At 42.0% G+C, this 23,940-nt stretch overlaps 1 protein-coding gene across 2 annotated transcripts in view; it reads left to right on the top strand.

The window, feature by feature from the left end:
* Nucleotides 1–23,940, top strand: part of VGLL4 (vestigial like family member 4) — a 1,022,072-nt gene that overhangs the window by 256,412 nt on the left and 741,720 nt on the right. The window lies entirely within an intron of this gene.

Here is a 23,940-nt window from a genome sequence, read left to right as displayed (position 1 = left end):
CTAAAGCACGTATTAATGCTGGTTCAGCACTGTATACATTAGGTGGTTAGAACTAAAGCACTTATTAGCACTGGTTCAGCACTCTATACATTAGCTGGTTAGAACTAAAGCACGTATTAATGCTGGTTCAGCACTGTATACATTAGGTGGTTAGAACTAAAGCACTTATTAGCACTGGTTCAGCACTCTATACATTAGCTGGTTAGAACTAAAGCACTTATTAATGCTGGTTCAGCACTGTATACATTAGCTGGTTATAACTAAAGCACTTAACGCTGGTTCAGCACTGTATACATTAGCTGGTTATAACTAAAGCACGATAACGCTGGTTCAGCACTGTATACATTAGCTGGTTAGAACTAAAGCACGTATTAATGCTGGTTCAGCACTGTATACATTAGGTGGTTAGAACTAAAGCACTTATTAGCACTGGTTCAGCACTGTATACATTAGCTGGTTAGAACTAAAGCACTTATTAACGCTGGTTCAGCACTGAATACATTAGCTGGTTATAACTAAAGCACTTATTAACGCTGGTTCAGCACTGTATACATTAGCTGGTTATAACTAAAGCACGTATTAACGCTGGTTCAGCACTGTATACATTAGCTGGTTAGAACTAAAGCACGTATTAATGCTGGTTCAGCACTGTATACATTAGGTGGTTAGAACTAAAGCACTTATTAATGCTGGTTCAGCACTGTATACATTAGCTGGTTATAACTAAAGCACTTATTAACGCTGGTTCAGCACTGTATACATTAGCTGGTTATAACTAAAGCACGATAACGCTGGTTCAGCACTGTATACATTAGCTGGTTAGAACTAAAGCACGATTAATGCTGGTTCAGCACTGTATACATTAGGTGGTTAGAACTAAAGCACTTATTAGCACTGGTTCAGCACTCTATACATTAGCTGGTTAGAACTAAAGCACGTATTAATGCTGGTTCAGCACTGTATACATTAGGTGGTTAGAACTAAAGCACTTATTAGCACTGGTTCAGCACTCTATACATTAGCTGGTTAGAACTAAAGCACTTATTAATGCTGGTTCAGCACTGTATACATTAGCTGGTTATAACTAAAGCACTTAACGCTGGTTCAGCACTGTATACATTAGCTGGTTATAACTAAAGCACGTATTAACGCTGGTTCAGCACTGTATACATTAGCTGGTTAGAACTAAAGCACGTATTAATGCTGGTTCAGCACTGTATACATTAGGTGGTTAGAACTAAAGCACTTATTAGCACTGGTTCAGCACTGTATACATTAGCTGGTTAGAACTAAAGCACTTAACGCTGGTTCAGCACTGAATACATTAGCTGGTTATAACTAAAGCACTTATTAACGCTGGTTCAGCACTGTATACATTAGCTGGTTATAACTAAAGCACGTATTAACGCTGGTTCAGCACTGTATACATTAGCTGGTTAGAACTAAAGCACGTATTAATGCTGGTTCAGCACTGTATACATTAGGTGGTTAGAACTAAAGCACTTATTAGCACTGGTTCAGCACTGTATACATTAGCTGGTTAGAACTAAAGCACGTATTAATGCTGGTTCAGCACTGTATACATTAGGTGGTTAGACCTAAAGCACTTATTAGCACTGGTTCAGCACTCTATACATTAGCTGGTTAGAACTAAAGCACGTATTAACGCTGGTTCAGCACTGTATACATTAGCTGGTTAGAACTAAAGCACGTATTAATGCTGGTTCAGCACTGTATACATTAGCTGGTTAGAACTAAAGCACGTATTAATGCTGGTTCAGCACTGTATACATTAGGTGGTTAGAACTAAAGCACTTATTAATACTGTTTTAGGATGATGCAGAACTTGCTCTATAAACTTCTAAACGTTCAACACTCTCCACTATCATTACTGAATACAATCCTTCCAGACCCATTGGATCACAGCATCAAATCCTTGTAGGCATAGTCAAATCAATCAATCACTGTAGAGGTTCTTTTTTTTTTTTTTTTGTTCTTTTCATAGCCAGGCTGTGGAACTCTGTGCAAGTCCAGACATCAGCAATGAACTCAAGCATACCAAATTTCTTCTCAAACTTAAAACTCATTTTTAGAATCGAACTGGATTTGTCCTTGTAAGTAACCCGTCTCCATCTCTATTTTTCTCCTTTTCCTTTCTGAGACTGATCCCTGTTACTTGTTCATCATTTTTTTCATCAAATGGTTTACCTGTAATTGTATTGACCTTAAGTTTTATAACTGCAAATACTTGTTATAATTTGCTCTATTGTCAATCATATTCTTGTTTTTGAAACTTGATACTAAACTGAATGCAGCATTGGAGCATTTCTACCTGGGTCTGTGTTGAAAATGAGCATATGGTTAGTCAGACTATCACAGTAAACAACTGGGAGGACTAGAAAAAAAAGAAATAAAAGCATTCACATTTTCCTCCTTGAAAAAAAAAAAAAGTTGCTGAGTTCTTCCACAGCAACTTCCATTTCTGGGGGTGATTATACGGCTAATCAGCATTAACCCCTTCCCCAGACTGATGCATTAGAATGCAACTTTACAACAAGACCACTCTCCATGCTATGCCACCACCTGTGGAAAACCGTAATGGGAGAGCACAATCCGAATCGGAAAAGATTACTGTGACACAGAAACCATCTGATTTAAGGCTTTAGTAGCACAGTAAAACTTTCTCAATCCGGCTAATTGCTCAGCTGCAAAGATGCATGTCATCAGTTATACGTTTAAGATTAGATGGAGAGGGAAGGGGAGGGGAGGAATTGGTGTAAAAGGCATAAGAGGAAAATTAGGTAGGATAAAACACACAAAAAAAGAACACAGTAGATGAACAAAAACAAGTGAGTGATTCTAGCCATGGGTGGGTAGTACTATTTTGCAGTGCAAGGAGTCCGAGTAGGAAGATAGGGGAGTTGTGGGAAATGTGAAGAAGATCGCTACGTAGAAATATAAGGCTAACAGTTACATAAAAGACAAGGGCAGGCAGGAGGTAGAAAGGGGAGACCGAACAAGGATGTCTAGCAGAAGGGCAAAAAATTCACAAGTTGAAAGGAAATTGACAGAGAGGATCAGGAAAGGGAGCAAGTTCTTTTTGGGTATACAGCTGAAAGGAGGGAAGGGAGGGTTAGACTTGTATCAGGCTGAGCAAAGATGGGAATGAGATCTCCAAGGAATTGGAAAAAAACAGATGAGCTGCATGGATACTTTGTTTCAGTCTTCCCGAAAGACTGCAGCGGGAGGGCCCCATACTGTGAAATAGGTAGGGAAGTATGGAAAGAGCAGTGGACAGGCACCAAGATAAAGGGGGGGGGGTGGATGGGGAACTGGCTTTCCTTGGGGAAGATGAAGCACAATAACCAGATGGTTGGCCATTTTCACAGCTCCCCTGGCCAGTGCAGAAGAGTATAAAGACTTGAGAAAAAATGTAGCACACTTGTAGGAGGGGAGCAGGAATCATTTAATAGCAAAGGGGGGGGGGGTCATTGAGGGAATCCTGAAAGGCAGGCTCCAGGACAGCAACCAGTGCAGGTTTGCATATAGGTGATTTTGACTAGTGAGTAAAGCTAGGTGTAGTATACCATGATTTCTCCAAGACCTTTGACTGAATCCCACCTAGATGTCTGGTAGAAAAACTGAAGGGGTCCAGGGGCAGGGCCAACATTAAGGAACTAAATCACCCCATGTTTGATGGATTGGACCTGAACCCTGCAGGATTGTGGTCCGAGGGAAATCATCAGGAGAACAAGCAAGTTGACTAGTGGAGTACCTGGACAGTTAGTTCGAAGTTCAGTAATTTTCAGGGTGTTATCTTCAGGCTTATTTTTAGTGAGTAGAATGGTAATCATTTGAAAGGTCGGGACCCAGTTTGATGGCTCCTGTAACGTGCAGACTGAATTGCTGAAAATCTGAACTTGCATATAGTAAATCTGTGATTGCCATTTCTCAGAATATTCCCTTTTCTCCATAGTATGGCAGTCGAGGGTTTGGTATATATAACTTTGGGGATGAAGGTGGCTTACTCCACAGATGGGGCGATGCAGGGAGGCTTGCCTTGCTGCCAGAAATAAGCTCAAATGAGAATAATGATGTATATTTGCTCTTTTCTTGCATTTTCAGTCTTTTTTGTCATATTGGGACTTGACATCTCAAGTCCTGACATTTAGCTAGGGAGCCAAGTAAAACACATGATTAATATCTTCAAACATGGTACAAGGCAAATTAGCAGTAAAGGATGGAGAGAAGAGTCTAAACTGAAAGAATGGAGAAAGCTGACCAAGTAGGCAGAAAAGTGACATTTCAGGTTCATTACAGACAAATGCAGAGTACTGCAGTTGAGACACAACAAACCTGGTTAAGTGTCAGCTGGACAACGGGACTGGAACTCATGGCAACAGAGCAAGAAAAGGCTCTAGGAGAATTGATCACACCTAGACTGGGCTACCAGAAGAAAGGTGAAAGGGTAGTGTCTGAAGCAGACAAAATGTTGGTGTATACCCTCGGGGGATAGATTCCAAAAATGAGTGGATAATGCTTCTGTTGTACTGGGCCTTGGTCAGACCACACCTTGAGACGTGTGCGCAGTTCTGGATGCTGTACACTTTTTAAGGACACCAGACTTCAGGGTGAAAATTACCACAAAGGTGCCTGGGTTGATGGATAAATAAGCTGACCAAAGGCTAGAGGAACTGGAGCTCTTCTGTCTGGAGACCAAAGGTGACAAGATCATGTCAGGGTGATGTGAAAGGAGTTGTGTTAAACAGGAAAGACAGAGGGAAGCGTAGGTACTCAGCATTTTCTGATCAGTAAAAGTGCTACTTCACAAAGAGGCTGATGGACCCATTGAATGGGCAGTGCTACTTCACAGAGAGGCTGATGGACCCACAGAATGGGCTACTGGAATGAGTGTGTTTGGGAGGGGGTTCACAGAGACATAGGATCTTAGGAGGTTACTAGGCTAATGTTCCTAGAGCTCTTAAAGTTCTGCCCTTGTTTCCAAAATAGCACCTATTGCTCCTGTCCAAGAGAGAGACAGGGTCAATTTACAGTTACCCTTCCAGTCATCCAGATTGCGCATGAAGAGGGGCATAGAGGTGCTCTGCCTTACATGAAATGGGAGTCTGTTCCACAGGTGTGGTAATCTCTGGGAGACAAATGTGTCCCTCCAGCAGGTTCCGTTAATGTCGTACTAGGTTAAGGTCTTTAGAGCAAATAACCAGTGAGCCATCAATAAAGCAGAGTCAGAGATCGCCTCTGAGTAGTCTGTATGAAGAGTTAATGAACTCAAGGAAACCTTGGGCAAGTGAGTCTGAGCATGAGTTATTTACCCAGTCAGTGGATAGGTAATATAAAATCACCCAAAACCATGGTGTTCGGATGTATCTTGATGGATTCCAGTAGATCCAAGTAGGCAGAGTTGGTGTCCTGATTCATGGAAGGGGTCCTGTAGCTGGCAATGACTTGAATAGGTGTCGTGCCAATAGTTGCACCTGAAGTGCCTCCAAGGAATCATACTGTTTAACCAATGTGGAGGTGTATTTATCTTTAATGAATATTGTTGCACCACTTCCTTTAGTTTTCATGCCTTCCATTTGTGGTCAGAATGTGTGGTAGGAGGTGTAACCTGGTATGGCTCGGGTGCTGTCCACAGCCCTGAACCAGGTCATTGTGACTGCACAGATGTCCGTGTCTTCTAAGGTGAGGAATGCTTCCAGTGAGTGCAGTTTCATGCTAAGACTCCTAGTGTTTAGCAGCATTACATTGAGGTTGTTTTTTGTTGAAATTTTTAGATTAGGAATTTTGTCCTTGTGACATTGCCTAAATAAGGCACTATGGGACTGGCAAGAGCCTTTGCCAGTAGCTGAAATCCTAGGAGTGATAGATGAAGACCATCTCTGGCAAACCATTGAGGTCCATTGATCATGTTATCCCAGGCAGGCAGAAACTGGATTCCCTTAGAATGACACCAGAAACTAAGCCAGTGATTTTCTGTTTTATAATGTGATGATATCATAGGTGAGGGTAATATGCTGCTCAAGGCTAGGGACAAACCCACCTGTGACACACAGCTCAATCCTCTCTCTCTTCATGTAGTCCAGGGAGGTACGTCTCAAGTCATTCACACCAGCATGTACTATGACTGCCTGTGTGATCTGACGACTCCCAGCACCAGAAAACTGCTAACCATGACTTTCTCCTTGTTCAGCCTGGTGAGGGGGACATCTGTGTGTCTCACTATAGAGTCTGCTATGAATAAGGTATTTGGAGTGGATCTGTGTTGCTTTATGGGCTTTGATGGTTTGATTGTGCTTGTGTTATTATGTGTTTTTGGTGTTGTGCTTGGTTTAGTATTTGTGTTTTGGTGGTCTGTGGTGTTTAGGTAGATCGTCCGCATATGTTGGTCTATGTTTATGCTGTGTGTCATGAGTAGGAGTTGTGGTTAAAAAAAAAAAAAAGTTCTAGCTTGTTTTCCTACCTTTCCTGTTACTGGAGTAGTCCAGATACAGATTTGCTGTATTCAGGACTGTATTGTAGTTTGAGTTCCCCAGACCTTTGTATGTTAGAGAGAAGGCTCTCAGCTTATCAGTGGGAGTGGTAAGCACTAGGTAGCCTATCTACCACAAGAGGAGTGGCTTCTAGCTGCCTTTCAACTTTCTGCTTTAAAAGCACATGTTTGTGTGCCGTGCAGTGCCACTAAGCTAGGGTAAACTATTACCAGTGTCAGAAAGTCTGCTCTTCAGTTTTTCCCTTAGATCTTGCTAGTTCTCTTCTCTCTTGCATTTAACTAGCTTATTTGCCTAGCCCTTCATCTGGCTTCTTGTAGCAATTATTGTAGCACACATAAGTGCTAATACCACTAAATGTCCTATCAGGAAACAGCTCCAGTGCTTATTAATAATGACCATCCCTCCTGGCATGTGTAAAGGTCAGTTCCCTGTGCTTTCTCCTATTAACCTGGTGAACTTGGGCATTCTGAGGCAGTGTAGCAACTGCCTCATGTACACAGACAACCCTCTCCTCTTATCTCCCAACAGGCGGACTTGTGAGAGATGCACTTATGTATCCAAACTGGAAGACATGCACTCTGCAGCCAAGACTAGAATAGCTGGTCAAGAGGAGACGGTCCACACCACATGGAACACATAACCCTCCAGAACACTCACCATCACAGCTCTCACATAAAAACACAAACCACACACCCACCTTCGCGGAAGCTCTCAATAGAAATCTACCCAAACAGCAGAGACCTCCAAATCAGAAACGCACTCAACCACCACAACACAGCACAAATCACAAGACACACAGCTCACCTACACAGTGTGCCCCTCAATCTAAGCCCATAAGGCAAAACAGCTTGCCCAATACAGTAGTCATAGGTGACTTGATAGTGAGGCACACTGATGTCCCACTCACTAGGTTGAATAAGGAGAAGGTAATAGCTGTCTGTCAAGTGCCAGGATCTGACACAACACACGCAGTCAGGTCATTCCACAACAAGTACAAGTATGACTCTGCCATTGTCCATGTGGGTGTGAATGACCTGAGACTCACATCCCTGGACTACATGAAAGGAGACATGGAGGTGCTCTCAGATTATGTGGCCCAGGCAGGTATGACCCTAGCCCTGAGCAGCATCCTACTGTTGCCCAGAATGATACCACAGTACAAGCAGAATATTATTGACTTCAACAATTGGCTAAGTTTCTGGTGTCATTCTAAGGGGATCCAGTATCTATCTGCTTAGGATGACATGATTGACAGACATCTATGTTTTGCCAGAGATGGTCTGCATCTGTCACCCCTAGGTTTCCGGTTACTGGCTAAGGCTCTTACCACCTCTAGAGTGCCTTTTTTAGGTGGTGTTCAAAGACCAAATTATCACCGTAACAGCTATAAATAAATGCAATCTGAGGGATATGCTGCTCAATGCTATAAGTCTAAATCTCAAGATGCAGTGTCTCAAAGCACTCCTCAAAATGGAGAACTTCGACATTTGTGCTGTAATGGAGACCTGGTTTAAAGCAGCAGAAAGCACCCCTGCACTACCGGGCTATAACTCATTCCACACCTTTTGGCCTCAGAACATGGACCAAAGCTCCAAAGGCGGTGGCATCTCCATATTCATAAAGGGTATGCACACCTCATAACGCATCTGAGATACTTCAGGTACAACTAACATTGGGTAAGACAGCGATTCAAGTCCTAGCCTGCTATAGGTCCCCAAACATGTCCCAATACTCACATTCCACGTTCCTAAGCACCCTATTAGGGTCCAATCCAACACTGTCATACTGGGTGACTTCAGCTACCCCTCCATCAACTGGGAAAACTACTCCTGCACCAATACACTTACCCATCGCTTCCTGGAAGTCATTAATTCCAATGCCCTGGACCAGCTCATTCTTATCCCCACTAGAGGAAGCAACATCCTTGACCTGGTTATTACTAACATGGGCAACTGTTGCTCAACACCAATAGTCAATTCCTCCCTGGTTAGATCTGACCACAAACTAATTACCATAGAAATTCACATCTCACCTGCACCAACAGCAAAGGTAAACGCCATGAAAAACTTCTTCAAAGCTGACTTTGGGTGCCTAAAAAACAGAGGTTGCTAACTTCATGGCACCCATGTAAATGGAAAATAGGTGCACGACCTCCGAATCCTACACCAATGCACTGTACGAACACATACATAAGTGCATGGAACTAGCCATACCCATTAGAACCAAGACGCTCTCCTCCAAAAAAAAAAAAAAAAAAAAAAAAAAAAAAGGAAGCCAATCTAGCGGTCCCCTGCCATTAACAAACTCTACAACAGAAGGAAGAAACTGTTGCAGAAAAAGGTGAAGTCCCAAGACTAGAAAAACTCCCTTATTAGTCTCAGCAAAAAGTTAAGATCCCTCATCAAAACCTCTAAAACTAGCTATGAAGGCAGAATTGCGGCAGACACTAAAAACAACCACAAAGACTTCTACAGTTATATCAAGAATCTCCACAGCAATACCCAGATCTGCTCTGAGTTACTACACAGTGGTACCTCCTATACTGAGCCAACAGATGTTGCCAACATACTGGCCAACAGATTCAGTACCAACTTTACCCCCCCCCCCCCAAAGGACCAATCACAATACCGGAAGAATGCCAGGCACCCAGCATTACTGCAGCACAGGTTAAAGTTGCATTGTCCAAGACCAAGAATACAGCTTCCATAGGACCCGACAATGTCCCTGGCTATATTCTACATGAACTACAACGTGAAGTGGCACCACACATGTGCCCTGTTCAATCACAGCCTCACCTCAGGCTTTGTTCCTACAGAATGGCGCACTGCTACAGTCCTCCCTCTCCATAAAGCGTGAGTGACTACAGACCCTGGGAATTTATCGCCCCATTAGCCTGACAAGTCTGATGTGTAAGGCTGTGGAGAGCATCATCATGGACCTAATTAAACTCTGGATCTCACGCAGTTTGGTTTTGTGAAGGGTAGATCATGCCTGCTCAACCTGGTTGACTACTTTGAGTCAAGTCACCAGAGCTGTAGATGAGGGCAAGGCAGTTCATACAGCCTACCTCGATCTGACCAAGGCCTTTGATACCATTCTCGGGAATTATTGATAGACTCACCAAGCTAACTAGGCATCAACCCCCTATATCACTAGCTGGGTTGCAAATTGGCTCACAGTCACGAGTGGAGTCCCACAGGGATCGGTCCTGGGTCCTCTTCTGTTTGGCATCTACTTTTCAGAAGTCCAGGCCAACATGGAGGGACTCTGGCTGACCAAGTTCACCAATGATTGCAAGCTGGGAGCCATTGTTAACTCCCCCAAGTGATGTAGACATCCTATAGAAAGGCCTCACTGAAACCAATAACTGGTGTCAAAACCATGGCCTTAAGCTTAATGCCAAAAAATGCATCATCATACCCTTTGGGAAAAACTGAGTTCCCACTAATTACCACATTGATGGTAGCCCACTGAACACTGATGGCATTATAAGAGATCTGGGGACACAGGTTGAGAGCAACCTCTCCTTTGATCACTACATTACCACTCTGGTCAGAATCTCCTGTGTAGCACATCTCATTACCAAGGGTTTTGCATCCAGGAAGAATGAGGTCATCATCTCCCTCTTCCCTCATTAGACCAGTCATAGAGTATAGTGCCCCATTTGGCATGTACCTCACTAAACACCTGCAACAGCTGGAAAGGCCACAGAAGTACCTCACGAAGAGGATCCTAGACCTTAAACACATGCCCTACATGGACAGACTCCAAACAACTCCAGCTTTTCTCTGCCTCATATCGTATATTTAAAGGCGATCTCTGCTTGACTTACAAAGCCATATCTGACCCAGCCCTGTCAGAAATGTTACACCTAAAGAAATCCCAATCCCTCCACACCACATACTCCAGGGACCTCAACCTCATTACCACAATCAACAGAACATGCTGGAGGGACAAGTTCATAACCCAGAGACTGCCCATGCTCTGGAACAGACTTCCCATACATGTCGAGCAGAGCACCTCACTGGCCCTTTTTAAGAGAAATCTTGATGAGTGGATAGGAAATAGAAAGTTCACCCCGGGGATTCAGTGGCTCTACTTGATAGAGGCACCGGGAACTAATGGCAGCATGATGCCAGGGCACTTCTGTGGGCTAGGCTTGTAAAGGCTGTAGGGCAGTTTGCCTAGTACAGACCTATGAACCTATGAAGTGGGCTGACAACCCACTCTGTATTGCTGTCTGTTGAGTGAGAAATCTGTGATTCCATATTAATAAAGTAGGTGCATCTCTCACAAGTGGTACAGGAATGATTTATAAGTAGGGGATGTCAGTGTACATGAGGCATTTGCTACACTTCCTAGTAGACCCACTTCAACCAGGCTGGTAGGAGAAACAGGGAAACTGACAGTTCGTAGTCCTAGGAATAATCTTGGCCTGGCTATAACAATTTGAGGGAATACAGCAGGGGAAGGTATTGGTAGGTTTAGATGCAAAGAGCTTTGGTTTAGATAATATTTGCGAGGCTAGAGAGCAGATGTCTGTAACTGGCATTCCCTCCGCACAGTAGTGCGCGATGCATAAGCAGGCACAGATGAGCACAAACCAGTTCAAACACAGGCTTTTTAAAGCAGAAAAAACAGGAAACCACCAAAGTTCAAATTATTCAGTCAAAACGCCCTAAACAGAGCCCTGCAATAGTAATGCTAGCTAGATCAGTCCAAACTGTACCTTCCTACTACAAGGGTACGGGGGGGGGGGCTCTCCAGACAAAAGTAACTGTTTTACAAGCTTCAAAAGTCACAAACAGTACTAGATTCAGTAAAAAAACTGAACCTAGTCTATGGTAGTGTTTTTCAAATGCAGCAACCAAATAAAATGAACAAAACAAGCAGATGAACAGTAATTATAGTTGTAAGAGGAATTTGATTAGCAGAAAGCCTAAAAATGCAGTAAAATGCACAGTTTAAACAAAGAGGTCTGCATCAAATATTATTTTTAGTTAATCAGAAAATGCAGAAAACAGTTGAAAACAGTAGAGCAAGGGCAGAAGGCCCAATCTCACTGCAGTTTTGCACAAACAAATATTCAGGAGGGTATGGAATACATGGGCAAAAGGTGAGTGTGGACACAGGGATGGAATTGTACATGTATTTATAGGGCAATTAAGTTTATTGTATCCTTCAGAAATTAGGTAAATGCAGTGTACTGTGAAGAGGGTATTGGACATTGGACAAAAGGAGACTTTAGGGAGGTGAACAAAGCTAAGTGCACTTAAATGGCAGGTGAGACAGGTTGTCCTCTGCTTTCAGTAAACCCATGTAATGCAATGAGGTCTAGTGGTATCTATTTGTGTAGTAAAGTGAGGCTGGACACTTACTCATATGTGAAGTTATGTTTACATTATTCACAAAATTATGAAGCAGAAATGCCTGCTTCTTTAGGGAGGGTTGGGCAACATGCTGAATAATAGACTATGGGTAGAAGTTATCAGATTACAGTATACCAATGAGTTTTTTATTTTATTTTATTTGGGGGGGGGGGTATGTGTAATGGATTTTAGCTGTTGTGGGTTTTTCAGCTTTCCAGATCTTCTTTCAGCTATTTAACTGAGAAGTAAGGATACCACAATTCATAATTCTTCATGTCATGGAATCTCTTTAGCGATTAGATATTTTTTCATAGTTACCCAAATGAGAGTTCATGTACTTCTTGTTTACCACTTACAATAATGAGACACACTGTGTGTATAGGTGGCAACCTCTTACAATGATGCAAATGATATGTGACCACTTCCAGCACTTAGGAAAGTTATGCAACCACTTCCAACATAAAGACCAGTGGATTACTAGATTACTACTTTCAACACTGAGGACAGGTGGGTGACCATTTACAACACAGAGGATGAGTAGGTGATCAGTTACGACATTTAGGAATACCATACTGACTCACATACGCTGAGGAGAATTAAGTTACTACTTGCAGTACTGAGGATGGGTAGGTGACCACTTCCAACACCAAGTAGAACTGAAGGCAGTTCGGTGACCACTTCCAGTACTAAGGAACACTGGTGACAGGTGACCACTTTCAACACCAAATAGAATGGAGGGTAGTTTGCTGACTACTTACAACACTGAGGAATGCACACAAGATGGGTCGATGACCACTTATAACACTGAGGATGTTAGGTGACCATTTCCAACACTTAGGATGGGTATGCAGCCACTTAAAACAGTGATGAATGCTGAGGATAGTTAGCTGACCACTTACAGTATAGAGGAATGCAGAAGATAGGTAGGTGATCTCTTAAAATGCTGAAGAACTGTGAGGTGAGCATGATTGGGTCTTTTATCATAACCAGTTTGTGTTACAGATATGGATGCCACAAAAATCATCTTGAAAGGGTATCTCAAGAGGTGAAATTTGACATCCATGTTGAAAACACAGCAGCTAAGTTATGCTAGGAGAGGCCCGCTCATAATTCTTTGTAGTGCATGGAGTTTAGGTGCGCCCATGCATTACCAAAGTTTAGAGAAAAAAAACAGTATTAGAATACTTAAATGCATTATAGTTTTAAAAGCTGCAACACACTTTCTACTGCCACCGAAAAAGAGCAGTGGAAAGTGCATATGGCTTTAAAAGCTGTGAAACATTTTATTCAGATTGACCAGTGTTACTGCTGTAGTGCAAACCTAGAGCATTAACAGTGGTGACTTGTTAAACATCTCTCTGACATTAGAAAGCTGATTAATAAGGCTTTGTTTTCCACACCTAATATCAGAGCTCCTTGCAGTGCAAGAGTAATTGATATCATAAATTAGACTTAGTCCCTTTAGCTTGGCTTACTTTCTGTGTATAATAATCAGTGTGACTATTAAAGATAAGACATGTTTAAGAAAAGTATTACTGTAAGTGTGGCATTTAGATTTTCAGCACTGGCTTCAGGAACTGTGTTTTCTCACAAATGCAGCATGGACTTTCATCATTGTATAGAATAAGTTGTGTTTCTTGTATGAAGTTTCAAATTATGTCACGTGTCCTCCTGCTGTATAGTCTTTCACAGTCTCACTCTCATGTAATCCAGCTGCAATTATTTCTATTTATTTTAAACTAGCTGTACCTACCACGCGTTGCTGTGGCTCAGTCTGGTTAAATGGAAAAGAAAGAAAAGAGAAAGCGCATGTTTCTAATATGTTTAATTTCACAATGCTTGTGGATATACAATATTTTTTGTTGTTCCATTGTCTGTGCAGATATAGAGATTGTCTGGTTTGCCGACTCTAGAACACGCAGTATATAATTGTCCATGTGAGAAGCAATCTGTGTGTAGATCTAAACCGCACAATTCTAAAGATTGGCCCTGAGCTTTGTTGATGATGATTGCAAATGCCAATCGAATTGGAAATTGCAATCTCTTAAATTGAAATGGCATATCCGTTGGAATCCTAGGAATGCGAGGAATGAGGACATCTTCACCTTTGAAAGGTCCTGTCAAGATTGTTGTTTCTATGATGTTGCTCATTAATTTTTTTACTGCAAGCCGCGTGCCGTTGCAAAGCTTTGGCTGGTTGATATTTCGCAACATGATAATTGGCACGCCGATTTTCAATTGCACTACGTGTGGTGGCATCCCTGGCAGATCGAGTGAATTCAAAAATTCTGTTGGATAATTAATCGCTTCATCTGCTTCCACAACAGTGTTGACGGACTTGTATGTGACTGGCTCGCTTTGAATGTTAGACTGAATAATATTTTTAAGTTCGTAGACGTCTTTGTACTTGGCCGCAAGAATAGCCCGTTCAGTCAGCCAGTCGTGATTCTTATAATTGGTTTGAATATTGGGAAATACTTTTTCAACCAATTCTTCTTTTGACGTCACTAAATTGCAGAAGTTATGAGGCAATGAAATTCGTCCTGAGGTCAGATCAACCGGCACCTTTCCGGTCCCAATTTCCAGCAATTGATGTGAGAATATCTCAGCTGATCGATCGTTTTGCAGCTGGACACGCATATTTGTAGTTAATTTTAACATCTTTACGTGTCGCCACAAAGTAGAATTTTTTCAGGCAAGCATTTATTTCGTCCGCTGGTGTCGATCGAGGAGAACGAAGCAGATCTGAAGTTGCAGAACGTGATTGCCGTGCTCGCAACTGTGCATCCTCAAGTCTGGCTGCACGTCGCTCTGCTGCTTCCTCGGCACGTATTTGAGCCATTGTTTGTCTGTTTCACTCGTTCGCTGATGCCTGTTCTTCCTCAGTTTGATTTGCAATTACTCATCGCACTGCTTACGCTCCGCGAGTACGACGACCTAAGTTTGATCTTCTGCAAGGCATTATTTGGATGAACTAAAGCAGATCGATTGCACTGAAAAAGAAGTAAGAAAGTTATAACAAAAACATATAAAATTGCATATTTGTATACAAATATATAGAATCCATAGTAGGTATCTAAAACACGTGCGTATTCGAATGCAATGTGTGACATCTATATAATAGTAGGTATATAAAAACACGCACGTATTCGAATGCAACATTGTGTGAAAATTTCAAAGCAATCGGTGAAGAACTTTCAGAGATTTAAGATTTTGAACAAACGAACATTTACATTTTTATTTATATAGAGTTCAGATCTATATCGGTGCCATTCTGTTTGGTTTGGGATGTAGATTTAAAAATCTCTAAGATAACTACTACAGATACATCAAGTAAATGTTTTAGATTAGGGTGGGCAAAGTCAGTTGTATCTGGAATCTTACTTAATGTTTGCAGAGTATCTGAATCCAGTAATGTACATGCGTGTGTACACCGCATATGTACATGGACTTCTGCATTATTTAAATACTTTATTACAGAGCCTTCTGTTAGTTAATCTATTTTAAACAGATTATAAAGGTAGCATGTCACTTCAACATATCGTTGTTGCAGGGAAACTGAACTAAGGTTCACTTTATATTCTGAAGTGCACAACTTTATTGTGACTTTCTTCTAAATTTTGTCAATTTAGAAACATTCCAGAATAGCTTTCAAGTACTTATCGCGTGATTTTACAATTTCTGTTTGAGTTTATGGTTAAGGAATCATTATTGATGTGACAAACTGGCTGTCAGTAAACGGGAGAGCTTTTCTTACCCCTTTCTTTTATAATGCCAGGCTGTCTGACATTTGTTTCCTTTTGCGCTGTTTACATTAAAACATGAAGTTCATCTGCATTGTAGGATGATTTGAATTAAGCCTGGGTAGATCTTCAGCTACTGCTGTTAAGGGTAGTGGTGAAGTAAGCAGGAATGCAAATCAGTATTTATTTTTTCAAATTGATCAGAGTTGCCTATATTTCTTTCTAATTGGTATTTGAAGTTACATTTATAAATCAACAACTTTCTAGCAGTATTTTAAACTGCAGCTTTAAATTATACAAATTCCTCACAAAATGTAACTTGCACTTGAATGTTATGTTCATGTAAACACTTCAGTATTTGTAAATGTGTGTCTTGATTCAATAGCTCGTATTTCCTCACACATTCATTCCTCTTTCGTGTCACATGTAACACTGAGAAAAAATGGATTAGGGACTACATGATCTACAAGATGTTTGTGCAGCAGCTGAGGTTATCTGTGAAGCTTTAAACATGGATTACTCTGTGTCTGTGAGAGAGTTCAGTTTATCTGTTGCTATATATTTCCTAGGGATAGTTGTGACGTTGAGTAATTTATTGCTGTTTTTCAGTGTCGGGCATTTAAGCAGCACAAAGATGGTACACATTCCTAGCAAATAATAATTTCCTCCCCCTTCCATAACCAGTGATATGCTTTTGAGTAAGTGTACCGCAGACTGGGGAGTTTTGTCAATTACAAGCTTTTGGGGACATTAGTTCCCAGAGAGTGGTGGTGGCAGTGTGAGCTGATAATTAAGCTTTACTCTACATTCTAGTTATCTTTCTACATTTCTAAAGACTCGCATTGCTTCTTTGAAATGTTCAGATAGGGTCTCTTAGAAGAGTCACGGCTTACCATGGAATTGCAGTATTTATTTAATAGTAAGACATGAATCCATGTAATAGTTTCTTAAATTTGTTTCATGAAAAGCCACAGGCACCAATTTTGTTTTAGTTTGAACATGGCCTCTTGCATAGGACATTCTCTGAGTCTCTGTTTCAGTCAGTAAACTGTATGTATTATTATATGCCCTTACAGTTAGACATAGTTAAGCAAACTAAATATCGGCCTACAGATGTGAATTGATATGACTGTCAGTTTATGAAATATAGGCTAGTGCTTTGTTTTGACAGTATTATTAAAATTAAAAGAAAAAGCTAAAGAATGAAGAATTTAAAAAATAACATACTGCAGATGGTCAGAACTGGCACAGTTTTGTGCCTCATAATCAGCGTGATGCCTTGCAATCTGTTACTTCAGATTTCATCATCAATTTCCTCATGAAGTAACTGATTGTGTTTGTTGCTTCAGCCTGTATAGTTTTAGGCTTCTTGTCACAGAACGGACTCCATCTACAAGCCCTACAAATGCCCAAACCAAAGGGTGAAAAGTTCACACAGACAAGCCAATCAGTAAAGACTGCAACAAAAACTTGCTCCTGTTTTTGAGGCCGATGGGATATATGCACATGACTCCTTAAGGACATACCAGTATTTCAGCTATGTGGCTTCTGAATGCCCATAACTTTTAATTTTTAAGTCTTTATAGGTACATTCACTCCAATAAAGCCAAACCCAGCTAACTGCAGACATGCATATTTCAGACTTTTTTTTTTAAACCTCTTCCCTAATGTGCCTTTTGAATAGTCTTATGCCCATGGCTGGTTTAAGTAGCATAACGTTTTACATGTTCTGTAGTTGTATATATACTGCATGCTTTGATCATTTTTCTTATTTCTAATCACACTCTTTTTCCACACATTGAATGTGGTGTTGGTTTTTTAGCAGCAGAAATCCTTTTCTTGTAAAGATGCTGTAATTTCACACCCACCGAAGCTCTGCGACCATACCAGCTGATTTTTTTCATCTGTTGAGAAAACAGATTAGTAGTCTATTAGCTTGTGAAATGTTATTTTTATATTCAGGCAGTTTATGGAGATATCCATCTACAAAGAGTAACTCAAGATAAATGTCTGGCTTACAGAGAAGGCACAGGTACAGCTGTGAGGGGTCCTTCCTCTGATTCTCTTCCTTTGTTATTGCCACCCTTCATGATTCCTTATGAAGCTTCTTTTTCAGATGATGTTATGACCTAGTCCTGCAGTTGATGGGCTTGTTTGGATAATTATTTGTTCAGTTCTGCCAGAATACAGACAGTTAAGGCTACAGATACCTAGTAAGATTCAACCTGTTCTGGGTTTGATTTCTACAGTTTCCAGCTATTTTGTGGCTGTGAGGAAGCCATCCAAGACAAGTGTTCTTGCTTTAAGTCTGGAAAGAGGCAGATGTTCTTCGTATTTCACTGGTGCAGTCATTACATTTGGGTTATCTGCTTGCAGGTAGCCCTCAGTTGGCCTGATTAACAAAGTCTTGGGTCCTACGTCAGTTGCTGTCTCTTCTTCCATGACGTCAGGTCGTCTGGGGTATAAAACATGCAGCCGACGTCATTACATCAGTCTTTCTTCCCTTGTGGTGCCCGAAGCAGAAGCAGTTCGCAAGTGCCGGTCGGCCGACTCCTGAAATTTTCGTTTTCGAGTTTCAGAACCGAAGTCTTCAACTAAAAGCTAAGTACCCCGTTGGGGAAACTTTTTCTTGCTCTAAACCGATGTCAGTAAAAGTAAATAATTGCATTTCTTGTGGAAAGCAAATACCTCATAAAGATTTTAATTCATACTGTATTCTTTGCCTAGGCCCTGACCATGGCGTACCTCGCTGTCGGTTTTGTCCCGTGTTTAAACCACAAACTATCTGTCGTCGGTATATTTGCGCTTCTAAATTTTTTGGCACTCTGTTCAATTATCCTGATATGTCTTTGGTAAGCCATCCGACTACCGACATTCCGAAGAAATGCAATGATAAAAGACAGAGACAGGCCGCCCAGTTTGTTGTTACTCAGTGAGGCACTTTCGCAGCCCCTGATACCTGCTACTTCAGATTCGCAGGCCCCTACTTAGACCCATTTGGAGTCCGCTATGCCACAAGATGCTCCAACTGTGGAACCCGCGGATGTCTCTACCTTGGATGGGTCTGGAGCCGCTGTGCAGGCACCGGCTTCTGAGGGTGTATTCAGGTCTACTGACTTGCATATTAAACCGGCGCCATCTTCTTCTTTAAGGCCCAAAACTCAAACCATGCCTAGAAAACTGATGCCCAGACCGCATGGTCAGGCCTCTGTGCCGAAAGAACAAATGATAAGAATGACTGAAGACCTTATTACTTTAATCAGGGGAAGCCAACCTTCCCCCTCTAAGAGACCTAGGACTGAGTTTGCTTATGATACTTCTGACCAGGATTCTGAAATTTCTGTTTCCTCTGATGACCAGGACTTACCCTTATCTACCTATGAGGGTTCTGATGCTGAGGAGTCTATTCCCTCTGCTTCCCCCCCCAGAGGATTTCTTTTTTGGTAAAACCTTGCATACTCTCAGGGAGCTTTTTCGTTGGGAAAATCAGGATTTCTCTGCTTCTAAAAAGAGGCTTAGGGATTTCTTACTCCTGCCCCAGCACAGGCCTTTAGCTATACCTCCTGTACTGGACATTGTTGATGATGCCTTTTCGGAATCTAGCATGGCCCCTGACTCTTTACCTCCTGCTTCCAGAAAACCTGATAGATATTACAGGGTTCCTGACTTTCTCAAGTTCCTTTTCAAAAATCCTACTGCGAATCCTGAAACCATTTCACAGGGACCCAAGGGCATTAAAGCTACTACTGCCAAAAATCCTACCCCCTCTGATAGAGACTCCAGGGCGCTGGATAGCTGGGGTAAGACGGTATACACTTCTGCAACTTTGGCCATTAGGGCCTTGAATTGCCAGTTTCATATGTTAAAGTATCAGCTGCATATTATTGGATTGCTTAAGCAGAAAATTATGTTGACTCCTGATTGTGCTGAAAATAAGGATTTACATGATTTTAATCATTCTGCTGAACAAGTTGGTAAATACACATTGCAATGTGGTTTTGATTCACTAGAGGCATCTTGCAGGGCTGTGGTAACTGGGTCTGTACATAGAAGGCATGCTTGGCTTAAGGAGCAATCCTGGTCAGATCATGTTAAAGCGAAATTACTGGATGCTCCCTTAAATCAGGGCCACCTGTTTGGCAACAAGGCAGAAGTTGTTCTTAAAAAGATGGAGGAAAAAGCTAAATCTGTACAAACTGTTAGACTTTTTGCAAGTACAACCTCCAAGATTTAGTAGGCATTGGCCTTCTAAGAATTGGTCCTTTCCTGCCTCTTCCAGACCTTCTCAGTCCAAACCCAGATCCAGCAGAGCACCCAGGCTTCAGTCCCAGGGGACGCACAGGACTAAGCAGTGGGGGGCCTCCACTTCCAAATTTGGGAGTAATAAAACTCCCCACTATGGTAAACTGTCTCAATGACTTCTTTTTAAAACTTCCAAACACTTCTCAACTGATTGCCCCTTTGGGGGGAAAGATTGCACTTCATGCAAAGAACTGGTGACTCATTACCCAGGACAAATGGGGTTTTAATATAGTGTCCCATGGATGCAGATTTCACTTCCACACGTCACCAACTCCAAGCGGTTGGCCGGATCTACCTCCAAAGCAGTGGGAAGAGGCCCAAAAGCAAGTACTCTCTCTCTTAAGCATAGGGGCTATTCAGTTGGTACCAGAAGAGAAAAAGTGACAAGGTTTCTACTCAAGATTTTTCCTGGTACCCAAAAAGACCATTCATGGCATCCTATCCTGGACCTGTCTACTCTGAACACCTTTTTGGTGATTCCAAAATTCAAAATGCTGACTCTTCACCAGTTGCTTCCTATGCTAAGCAAAGATGCCTGGTTAGCAACATTAAATTAAAAGGAAGCATACCTGCACATCCCCAGTCAGGGAATCTTGCAGAAGATACCTATGCTTCAAAGCAGGCTACACGCACTATCAGTTCTCTGCACTGCCCTTTGGCTTATCTACTGTGCCCAGGGTATTCACAAAGTACCTAGCTCCAGTCATTGCATTTTGCAGGCAAAGAAATATTTAAATATACCAATACCTGGACGATTGTCTAATTCAGGCAGAAAACCAGGGCATACTTTTGAATCATCTGGCTTTTGTACAGAGGGTGCTAACTTGTCTGGGGTACACCATAAACAAAAATAAATCACACCTGGTACCCTGTCAACAAATTATATTCCTGGGAGCAAGCTTGAATACAACTTCCAAGATGGCTTTCCTCACGCCAGAGAAATAAATTCACTTGACAACCTACTTCAAACAAGTGGTCACAAAAACCCTGCTATCTGCAAGACAAATACTACAAGCCTTGGGGTCATGGCTTCCTGCATTCTTCTAATTCCATATGCAAGACTGCATATGAGGAAACTACAGTGGTATGTAAAAAAGCCTATGGTGTCAACATTCTCAGGATCTAGAAGCAATGATTCCTATCATTCCTTGTCTACGCCTAGAGTTCCTTAGATGGGCAGAGGCCTGCCACCAAAACAAGGGACTACCATTCACACTACCCCCTGCTGCCCAAACCCTAATAACAGACGCATCACACTATGCATGGGGGGGGGCACACCTGGCAGGGAAGTGCATTCAGGGCAAATGGAACCCAGTTCAAATGCACCTTCACATCAATCATAAAGAAATGTTAGCTGTACAGAATGCTCTGACAGCCTTCAAGGACCACATTCTTCCAGGACAATTAATGGTAAAGATGGACAACACCACTGTTATGTGGTACCTAAACAAGCAGGGGGGTACACATTCTTACCCCCTCTGCAGACTAGCCATGGCATTATGGAACACAGCCTTGAGCTACCAAGTACATCTACAAGCTCAATTCCTGCCAAAAAAATTAAATACACTGGCAGATGGACTAAGCAGAACCCTCCTAGACCCACACGAGTGGAAACTGGAACCAAGGATTTTCAACATGTTGACAAGCAAATGGGGGAGCCCAGATATAGACCCGTTTGCCTCCCCCCAGAACTATCAATTGGAAAAATTTTGTGCAAGGACTTCCCACAGACATGTTTGGAAAGTGGATGCTCTGTCCTTCAGCTGGAAAAATCAGTTTGTCTTTCCTCCTCTGCCTCTGCTCTCGAAAGTACTACTAAAGATCAAACAAGACAAACCAAGGATGATTTTGATTGCACCAGCCTGGCCACGCCAACACTGGTGTACCCCCTCCTGCGCAGTGTCACTGTTGGCCCCATGGCACCTGCCTCAGACTCCTACCCTGTTGTCTCAGCAGGAGAACCAGATTCTGCACCCTCAGCTTCAAACACTGAACCTAGCAGCCTGGCTAATTACCTAAGCTCTCCTTTACCATCCCTCAGTAAACCAGTGATGGATGTCATTTTAGAGGCAAGAAGGCCTAGTACTAGAAACTCTTATGCTGAAAAATGGAAAAGATTCTGTGCCTGGAACCAATCTCAAGGGATGAGCATAGCAGTGCCCAGTTTACCTCAGATTTTACAATACTTAACTGAGATGCTTCACAAGGGCCTGTCTTTTTCCTCAATAAAAATGTACGCCTCAGCCATTTCAGCTCATTATAACACAGAACCTCCCCTCTTCTCTCTTCCACTGCTCAAGCAGTTCCTCAAAGGGGCCAAAAATCTAAGACCACTCAGGAGAGCTCCAACTCCAGCCTGGGATCTTAACTTTGTATTGGAGAAACTCACCCTTCCTCCTTTCAAGCCAGCTGCTACTGCAGATTTAAAATTCCTTTCTTGGAAAACAGCTTCCCTTTTAGCCTTCACTTCAGCAAGAAGGGTATCTGAATTACAGGCCCTTATGGCAGTGGAGACTTTCATCCTCTTTCATGTGGACACGGTGTCCCTCAGGACCAATCCCTCTTTCATGCCAAAAGGTGGTATCCAGTGTGGCCTTTAATCAGTCCATTCATTTGCCTACCTTCTTTCCTAATCCACAGAATAAAGGGAAATGATACTGCACTCCTTAGATGTGCACAGACAGCTTAGATTCTACTTGGACAGGTCTAAACCTCAAAGGAAATCTGAACAACTGCTGGTGGCATTTGCTGCAGGGACAGAGGGGGAGGCTATTTCAAAGCGAACTAGGCTATTTCAAAGTGAACTATCTCCAAATGGATAGGCCATTGCAACCTTTACAGCCTTTCTCAGAGGCGTACCTACCAGGGACATCCTAGAAGCTGCTACCTGGAGTTCTGTACATACTTTCACCAAGCATTACCATTTGCCAATTTTCTCTAAATCCAGAGCTGGCTTTGCCACTGCAGTTTTGCAGGGCCTTCTAGCTGGTCCTAATGCTATCTAAATTCCTCCTCCCATCCTTAGCTTTGGGAATCTATCCAAATGTAATGACTGCAACAATGAAAAACGAAGAACATAGTACAGTAGTGTACACTTACCATAAATGTAGATGTTCGAGTGTATTCACTGTTGTAGTCCTGGTTACCCTCCCTCCAGCCCCCTGACTTTGTTTGGCTATACCTCTTCTCTCCTTTTCAATGCTTAAAAGCTTTTTGGTGTATTTGCTTTTTTGTTTGAGGTATAACCTTGTATATTTATAGATTTAATTGCTTCCCATTAGGGGGGCACCTGACATCTGGGGCATGAAAAACTGATGTAATGATGTCTGCTGCATGTTTTATACCCTTGACGACCTGACATAATGGAAGAAGAGACAGCAACAGACGCAGGACCCAAGACTTTGTTAATCAGGCAGACTGAGGGCTACCTGCAAGCAGATAACCCAAATGTAATGACTGCAACAGTGAATACACTCGAACATCTACATTTATGGTAAGTGTACACAACTGTACTTTATGCTTGGTAGGTATGAATGAACAATAAAAATGGTACTGCTGCATCAAGAGTGACGTGTCTTGACCTGTTTAACCAATACCACTCAACCTCCTGGCTCAAGAATTTGGGACAAATCAAAAAATAAGTGGGGTGGGGGCAAAAGCGAGAACAGATTTTAAATGTTGCAGTTACAAACTTAAAATGTTGATAGAATTACAGGTTGTGCATTAGCATGCATTTTTTTAAAGGATGTGAGATTTAAAACTCAAATCTCTGTCATTGTTTTGCAAGTTCAGTCATCAATAATTTGCCATAAAATCACAAATTTTATGAGTCACAGACCAACAGTATGAGGCAAACATCTGGATATTATGCACAATTCTGGACAGTTGAGAGGTAGTTGCCTAACATTCTATTATAAGTTCTTCAGGTCATCATTCTGGTGAAGTCATCCTTTTTTCTAGTCAGACTAGTCCCTATGGTAGTCAAGTAAAACGTTGGAAAATGTTCTTATTAGA

The sequence above is a fragment of the Protopterus annectens genome, chromosome 7.part0 (assembly GCF_019279795.1).
Source record: "Protopterus annectens isolate FY-2018-M chromosome 7.part0, PAN1.0, whole genome shotgun sequence".
NCBI classification, from domain to species: domain Eukaryota; kingdom Metazoa; phylum Chordata; order Ceratodontiformes; family Protopteridae; genus Protopterus; species Protopterus annectens.
This window is presented reverse-complemented; position numbering and strand designations above follow the sequence as displayed.